General features: G+C 34.3%; 1 pseudogene; it reads left to right on the top strand.

The window, feature by feature from the left end:
- Positions 1-1,500: 1,500 nt before the first annotated feature.
- Positions 1,501-4,218, top strand: LOC111784464 (annotated as a pseudogene).
- The last annotated feature ends 5,000 nt before the right edge of the window (positions 4,219-9,218 follow it).

The raw sequence follows: 9,218 nt of genomic DNA, 5'->3' as shown, positions 1-9,218 counted from the left end.
ATTTCTAAGTTTCAAGCAATTATTGTGGTAGAATTGCACCCGAGCCATTCAATCAAGCCTTGAGATATTTCTAATTCTAGTTGGTTGATCACAATTTCGACAAAGGCTTGGATCGTTGGAAGATTCATANTAGTTGGTTGATCACAATTTCGACAAAGGCTTGGATCGTTGGAAGATTCATACTTCATGATTCATGAAGTACAATTGCTTCATGATTCATGAAGTACAATTGCTTCATGATTCATGAAGTACAATTGAATATTTATGTCAGGAACACGGTTTGAACCTACACAAGTGAAGCCTAATAGATTTTAAGTTTATTTCTTTAGCCACTCAAATATATCAACATTTGTTGAAAGATTTTATTGTTTTATTTATTTATTTCATTTTGCAATGGTCAATTGGTCAAAATTGACTTCATCATTTGTGGAGATTAAAGGGGATCGGGATTGAATCCCAGCCACAAACGTCTTTTGTCGAGAGACTATAAATACCCACAATATGTTATGTAAAAATCAGATTCGTGGATGAATGTAATTAAGATCTCAAATTGAGAGGTTTCTCTTAGAAATCCGAGCATCATATTTGTCATTACTAAGTTTCAAGCAATTCTTGTGGTAGAATTGCACCCGAGCAATTCAATCAAGCCTTGATCAAGTTAGATTATGGAGTGACTCAATTTAGAATAAGGTTTCCAAATCTTGCTTCTAGATCTTCGATCGTAAGAGATAATCTAATTCTAGCCTTATCTCTTGGTTGATCCAAATTTCGTATAAGGAGGTGTTAATTACTTTGATTCAAGGGTTCTTGCTTCAACATAAGCTTGGATCGTTGGGTTGAGGATTAGGGTTGCCTTATCAATTTGGTATCAGAGCCAGGTTTACATCTTTGTGTCCGACTCTAGAATTGATTTTATCTTTCATTTCTCCTCTTGTTTATCTTTTCTTTAAATTTGTCCATTTATTTCTTGCTGTCATTTCCGCCATTATTCATCAACTTTTCACTTTGTTCTCATTTTCTTCCTAAAGATCACGTTGAGATCTTGAAAAAAAAAATCTTATCATATTTGTTCTTACGATTGTGATTATAAACGATATTTATCATTTTGTTTAGATCATTTGCATGTTTATTTGAAGATCAAATAAACTTCGATTCACATCTTTTTCTTCATCCATCTAAATCTAGAACCGTTCTTTTTGGATTTTTTTTTCAGGGTGCAATTATATCCAATAATATCTTCGTGTCCCTTTTTTTTTTTTTTTTTTTTTTCATGTCTTGTTTTATTTTCTTGTTATTTCATAATTAAATTATCTTGATTGCCTTGAATAGGTTGCTACTATCAGAATTGCTTTATCGATATATTAGCCTACCTTGATCATAATTTAGTCACTTTCCCAAACAGCCTACCTTTGTGTGTTTAAACACGAGTGTCCTTGAGTGTAAAATCAGTGAGTTGAGTGTGTGAGGTCCTAAACATATTTCACTACTGTTTGTACAATCATGAACCAAGACGGAGGAAATGGAGGGGAGATCAATGAAGCTAGCTGGAGAGAAGCACAGGTCGGAACAATTACTCGTTTGAATCAAGTTATTAGTACATTGACAGACTGGATGGAGCGAATTGAAATAGCCTTAGGTAATCTTCAAGGGAGGGAAGTACTCTTGAATGAAGGAGTTGAAAATGAAGAAGATGACAATGTCACCCTTTTAGCGGGACATAGTCCTAGGGGAGGGAGAGATGTCGGTCGAGGGAGAGGAAGAGTCAGAAGAAGGGGTAGAGAATTTTTGCACGAAAAAGAATTGAGAGGGAGTACCAGTATGAGAGAGAAAAAGAAAAAGGAGTTGGGGGAGTAAAGCTAAAAATTCCAACTTTCTATGGGAGATCTAATCTAGAGGAGTATTTGCAATATGAGAGCAAAATTGAGCATGTCTTCGATTGCAACAATTTCAGTGAAGAAAGAAAGTTGAAGCTTGCTGTGGCTGAATTTTGTGATTACGCCATTATATGGTGGACATCTTTGAAATCAGAGTGGAGGAGAAATTATGAAGAACCAATTGAAACGTGGGAGGAATTGAAGACATTAATGAGAAAAAGGTACATTCCTAAGCATTATTCTCGAGTACTCAAGCAAAAACTCTATACTTTACAACAGGGATCCAAAAGTGTTGAAGAATATTACAAAGAAATGGAGACCCTTATGAATAGAGCATGTATTGATGAAGATGAGGAAGATACAATGGCTAGATTTCTTGGTGGGTTAAACCGACAACTTGCTCATCAAGTGGATAGGCAAGCGTACTTTGATATGCAAGAATTGTTACACCTTGCTGTCAAAATCGAAGGGCAACTAGCTTGGGAGAAGGAGAACTCCAAGAGGTATGATATTTCATAGTCTACTACTTTCAACACTTGGAAAAAGAATGTAAATATTGAAAATATAGATTTCAAAGTTGGAGGCAAGTATGATCTTGACAAAAAGAACAAAGCTGAGACCTCCAAGGGTAAAGAGAAAGCGGAGGAATATAAGGAGATTCGAGAAAGAAATAGAGGCATCAAATGTTGGAAATGTCAAGGAATTGTTCATCTTGGTCGTGATTGTCCTAACAAGAGAGTCATGATCATCAAGAATGGACAAGTTGTCACAGATAGTGAGGAAAGTGACCATGATGAGCTAGTTGAAGAGGAAATCCAGGAGAATGAGGAGGAACTAGAAGATGGGAGTCATTTGGTACTTGTAACCAGAAGACTTCTTAAAACTCAAGTTACAGAGAATGATGTTGATGATCAAAGAGACAACCTATTTCACACAAGGTGTTTAGTCAAGGGGACTCCTTGTAGTCTTGTAATTGATAGTGGAAGCTGCACCAATGTCGTAAGTACAATGCTGATCAAAAGGTTGCTAATTCCAACCCAACACCATCCTAAACCTTACAAGCTTCAATGGCTCAATGACAGTGGAACAATGAAGGTAACTTCTCAAGGTTTAATATCTTTTACTTTCGGAAAATATAAAGATGAAGTTCTTTGTGATGTTTTACCAATGCATGCTGGAGACATATTTCTTGGCCGACCATGGCAATTTGACAGGAGGGTTATGTATGATGGCTATTTGAATCGTTATTCTTTTGTAAAAAGATGGTAGAAAAACTACTCTTGTACCTTTGAGTTCTGCAAATGTATTTGCTGATCAATTAATGTTGGAAGAAAAAAAGAAAGAGTTTGAGGAAAAAGAGTTGAGTGAGAAAATAGAGAAAAGTCAACAAGAAAATCATAGTGAAAAAAAGAATGAAATTAGAAAAAAAGGAAAGAATGTGAGTTGTTTGGCTAGAGTTGGAGAGGTTAGAAGGGCAATGTTCTCACAAAAACCCATCTTTGTACTTAAGTACAAGGAAGGATGTTTGGTCTCTAACGATAATAATTTGTCTTTACCTAGTATGTTACAATCTCTTTTACAGGAATTTGATGACGTATTCCAAGATGAAGTCCCTAAAGAACTACCTCCCATTAGAGGTATTGAACATAAAATAGACTTCATTCCAGGGACAGTAATTCCTAATAGACCAGCTTATAGAGCCAACCCAACTAAGAGCAGAAATTCAAGGCAAGTAGAGGAGCTTATGGAGAAGGGCTATATACGAGAGAGTTTGAGTCCATGTTTTGTACCAGTCTTATTGGTGCCGAAGAAAGATGGACCGTGGCACATGGGCGTGGATTGTAGAGCCATCAACAAAATCACGGTAAAGTATCGACATCCTATTCCTAGGCTAGACGATATGCTTGAAAAATTGCATGGTTCATGTTTATTTAAAAAGATTGACTTGAAATCTGGATATCATCAAATTAGAATGCATGTAGGAGACGAATGGAAAACCACGTTCAAAACTAAGTTTGGATTGTATGAATGGCTTGTTATGCCTTTTGGGTTAACTAATGCTCCTAGTACATTTATATGCTCAATGAATCACGTTTTGAGAGAATATTTAGGAAAGCATGTTGTTGTGTATTTTGATGATATTTTAATTTATTCAAAGACCTTGCATGAGCATGTGGAGCATGTTAAGTTAGTTTTGATTACACTTAGAAAAGAGAAACTTTATGCTAATTTTAATAAGTGTAGTTTTTGTATGGAAAAAGTTACTTTTCTTGGCTTCATAGTTANCCACTCTCACTGTATAATGTCGTTTACTGTTGAGATTGATTTTCTTTTCATTCAATAACCTATNATGGGTTAGCTAGCTTCTATAGGAGATTTATAAAAGATTTTAGCACCATAGATGCACCATTGAATGACTTAGTGAAAAGGAATGTTGTTTTTAAATGGGGAGATTGTTTGGTTTTATGTCCTAAAACTCATAGTTTGTAAACAAAAACATATTCATTTTCAATAAAGTTATTATTGTTGTTTATTCAGTAAAGATTGTTATTGAATAAAGTGAACTTTACGATCATTAATCTAAATCCAATAAACTAAGAACACTCTGGCTATAGTATGATTACTTGAACTATATCTAGAGACATAACTAGAGACATAAGAGTGGATCAAGCTCAAGTATATAGTCAAAATGACCTATAGTATAAGGATAAGGCTGAGTACCTTATTCTGGGGACACTATGGATGCGGCCCACTTTTGTATATGATATAAAGAATGTGATCACTAAATTATACATGTGGAGACATGTGAGTGGGGGCATCCTATGCAATGAGTATTGCATAAGATCGGACCATGAAGAAAACCACTCTCACTGTATAATGTCGTTTACTGTTGAGATTGATTTTCTTTTCATTCAATAACCTATGTAACTCGGTTTTAATCCTGAGATAACCATGAACTCCTGTTTATTCAGAGGTATCCTTAGATTTTCATGGGTGAGAGTGGCTCTAGTTCGCCGACTCAATATGCCTCCCATTTCAGGGGTAAGACTGGGTGAATGGCTGAGGACGTGGGGTGCAAGATGGAACTCACTCCTACCCACTTTTAGGGATAGAAGAGAGGTAGTTCCCTTAAGCACTGACTCCAGGTCTTGAATAAGGGGCCCCACCCTCTCATTGGCCCGAGAGGGATTCGGTTTACTGGTTAGACCACAAACCAATTGTTCATTAGAGGACCAGTGAGACATAAGGAACAAGAAATAACTTCAGAGGTAAAACAGTAAATTTATCTAGCTCTAGTTACGAACAACCTGTGAAGACTTACTAATCATGGTTATATCAAATGGACAGAAATATATCTATAGTGAGAGGAGTGCAACTACTAGGCTATAGTGGAGTGTCCTAGTAGTTAACGAATGTTGGTTAACCAGGTTAATGAGTTTAACCGGTTAATCTTGGATCGTTGGAGCCCATGATCTATAGGTCCATTAGGTTCCTCTGCTAGCTCATATCGAACTAAACCATAGAATAGTGTGACGAGTTAGTTCGAAGTGTTCGAATTCAAATTAGGGAATATGCGCTACATCTATACGATATATTTAACCGCATTTTTGTTTTATTTAAGAATTAAACAAAAAGAGAGAATATGAGATATTTAAATAAGATTTAAATATTTTAATCAATTATGTGTCGGAATTGATTGAGATTGGCATTTGAATTAATTTTAAATATTAATTAAATAGTTTAATTAATCATTTAATGTTACTTTAATTTAAAATTAATTATTCAAATTAATTGTTGAATTAAAATGAAGAAAGTTGACTTCATTTAATGGAAAAATACATGTTAGTGGAATTTTGAGGTGTCAAAATTTGGTTTAACCAAACTTGCATGCTTGCCAAATAAACCCCACAAGTTTGAGTGGAATTTTAAGTGTCAAAATTTGGTGATCTCAAATTTGCATGAACATGCAAACATGACTCTTTAAATAGAGTGATCATGATACATAGAAGGTCTTCTTCTTCTTGGTGAAAAACCTTGAGAAAAACCTCTCACAAACACTCTCTTCATATATACAAAATCCCTCCCAAGTTTAGTGGAGGATAGTAGAGAAGACACTAGTGGTGGTTCGAAACCGGTTCGTGAGGAAGAAAGAGTTTGAACTACAAATGGTTAGTATTCAAACTCATTAAGTTTTAATACTTATGAACATGCTAGTTATTTACTATAATTGGTGTTCTAAGAGTGCCTAAGATCCAAATTGCTTCCGCATGTGTTATATTAACACCTTCAGAGATAATGCAAGAGAATTCATTTAATGAGCTTAAGAATAAATTAACCAATGCACCATTACTTGTCTTGTCTAACTTTGATAAAACTTTTTAAATTGAGTGTGATGCAAGTGGTTTGGACATAGGTGCTGTTTTGATGCAAGATGGCAAACCCGTAATGTATTTTAGTGAAAAACTAAGCATTGAACTATCGTACCTATGATAAAGAATTGTTTGCTTTAGTTCGCACATTGCAGGTGTTGCAACACTAGTTATGGCCTAGAGAATTTGTGATCCACTCTGATCATGAAAGCTTGAAGTATCTTAAGGGTCAAAGCAAACTAAACCGTAGGCATGCAATGTGGGTGGAGTTTTTTTGAAACATTTCCGTATGTCATCAAATATAAGTAAGGTAAGGATAATATGGTAGCTGGTGCATTATCTAGAAGGTACAATCTTTTTACTTCTCTCAGTGCAAAAATTCTTGCATTTGAGCATATTAAAGAATTATATCGAGATGACCATGACTTTGGAATTATTTATGCATCTTGTCTTACAAAAACAACTGTAAATGATTATTATGTGTTTCATGAATTCTTATTTATGAAAAGTAAGCTTTGTATTCCTAAATGCTCTATCAGAGATTTGCTTGTAAAAGAAGCACATGGTGGTGGCTTAATGGGACATTTTGGGATTAATAAAACTTATAATATGTTGCATGAACACTTCTTTTGACAAAAAATGAAGCATGATGTTCATAAATTTTGTAGTCAATACTTTAAATGCAAAGAAGCTAAATCTAGATCACAGCCAAATGGATTGTACACTCCTTTGAATGTACGTAATGTACCTTGGACTAATATATCTATGGATTTTGTTCTTGGTTTACCGCACACTAAAAAGGGTAAAGATAGTGTATTTTTGTTGTGGTAGATAGATTTAGTAAGATGGCTCATTTTATTGTATGTAACAAGACAGACGATGCAAAACATGTTGCTGACTTATTTTTTACGGAAGTACTAAGATTACATGGAATCCCTAGATTAATTGTTAGTGATAGGGATGCTAAATTTCTAAGTCACTTTTGGAAAGTATTATGGGGTAAATTTGGTACCAAATTGTTGTTTTCAACTACATGTCATCCTCAGCGGAGGGACAAACTGAGGTGGTTAATAGAACATTATTAAGAGCATTGTTTAGGGCTATTATTTCTAAGAATATTAAGTCTTGGAATGAATGTTTGCCATTTGTAGAGTTTGCATATACTAGAGCAATTCATAGTACAACTCATTGTTCTCCTTTTGAAGTTGTTTATGGATTTAATCCACTTACGCCTCTTGATTTGTTTCATATTCCTTCTAATATGTTTGTGAGTGACACAACCACAAGTAAGGCAGACTTGATCAAAACGTTGCACAAGGAGGTGAAGGAGAGAATTGAGAACCAAAATTTCAAAGTTGTTTCAAGGATTAACAAATAATTGTTTGCTTAATTTCTTCCTAAGAAAATTGGATGCATTTCTCTTGCATTTCTCCCCATTTAAAAACAACATTATTTTTCATTAAGTTATTCAATGGTGCAGCTATGGTACTAAAATCGTTTATAAATCTTTTATAGAATCTAACTAACCTTAAAAACTTTTTGGTGTTAGCAAATCTATAATGACTTTGACTTTCTTTTTATCTCGTTCTATTCTGTATTTACGAACTATAAAGCAAAAAAAAAAAAAAATTCCATGCAAAAGCTACACTTATTAAAATTAAATTTCTCTTCTGTGTAATCAAAACTAATTTATCATGCTTCACATGCTCAAGCAAAATCTTCAAATAAATTATAATATCATCAATATAAACAACATGTTTTCTCATATATTTTCTCAAAACACTATATATTAAGCGCATAGGTGTACTACGGCATTAGTTAACCTAAAAGGCACAACAAGCCATTCATACAATCCAAACTTTATATTTAAGTTGTTTTTCATTCATCTCTTACGTGCATTATAATTTGATGATATCTAGATTTCAAAATAATTTTTATAAATAGACACGAATCATGCAATAAATCAAGCATATCGTCTAACCTAGGAATAGGATATCGATACTTTACCGTGAGTTTGTTGATGACTCTATTATCCATGCATATGCGCCAAGTTTCATCTTTCTTTGGCACCAATAAGTCTTCTATAGAACATGGACTCAAACATGCTGGTACATAGCCCTTCCATGAGCTCCTCCACTTGCCTTTGAATTTCATTTCTCTCGGTTGGATTGACTCAATAAGCTGGCTTATAAGGAATGACAGTCCTTGGAATGAAGTCTATTTTATATTCAGTACCTCTAATGGGAGGTATTTCTTTATCTTGAAACATGTCTTCAAATTCCTGTAAAAGAAATTGAAAAACACAGGCAAAGCCAGGTTGTTATAGTTAGAGATCAAAAATCCTCCATTGTACATAAGTACAAGGATCGATTTTTGTGAAAACCTTCTCACCTCTCCAACTGTAGCCAAATAACTATTTCTCTTCCTTTTTTCTTCAATTTCATCTCTTTTTTCATTCTTTTTTTCTCTTTGATTTTTCTCTATTTTTTCACTCAACTCTTGTTTGTCTTTTAACTCTTTTTCCTCAAACTCTTTCTTTCTTTTCTCCAACTTTAATTGATGAGCAAATACACTTGCATAACTCAAAGGTACAAGCGTGATTTTTCTACTATCTTTTACAAAATAATACCTATTCAAATAGTCATCATACATAACCCTCTTATCAAATTGCCATGGTCGGCCAAGCAATATGTCTCCAACATGCATTAGTAACACATCACAAAGAACTTCACCTTTATATTTTCCCAAAGTAAAAGATATTAAAGCTTGGGAAATTACCTTCATTGTTCCACTATCATTGAGCCATTGGAGCTTGTAAGGTTTAGGATGATCTTGAGTTGGAATTTGCAACCTTTTGATCAACATAGTACTTACTACATTGGTGCAACTTCCACTATCAATGATAAGACTACAAGCAGTCCCCTTGACTAAACACCGCGTGTGAAATAGGTTGTCTCTTTGATCATCAACATCA

Source organism: Cucurbita pepo, unplaced genomic scaffold, assembly GCF_002806865.2.
Source record: "Cucurbita pepo subsp. pepo cultivar mu-cu-16 unplaced genomic scaffold, ASM280686v2 Cp4.1_scaffold000205, whole genome shotgun sequence".
Classification (NCBI taxonomy): Eukaryota; Viridiplantae; Streptophyta; class Magnoliopsida; order Cucurbitales; family Cucurbitaceae; genus Cucurbita; species Cucurbita pepo.
Note: the sequence above shows the minus strand (reverse complement) of the source record. Positions and strands in the feature narration are given on the sequence as shown.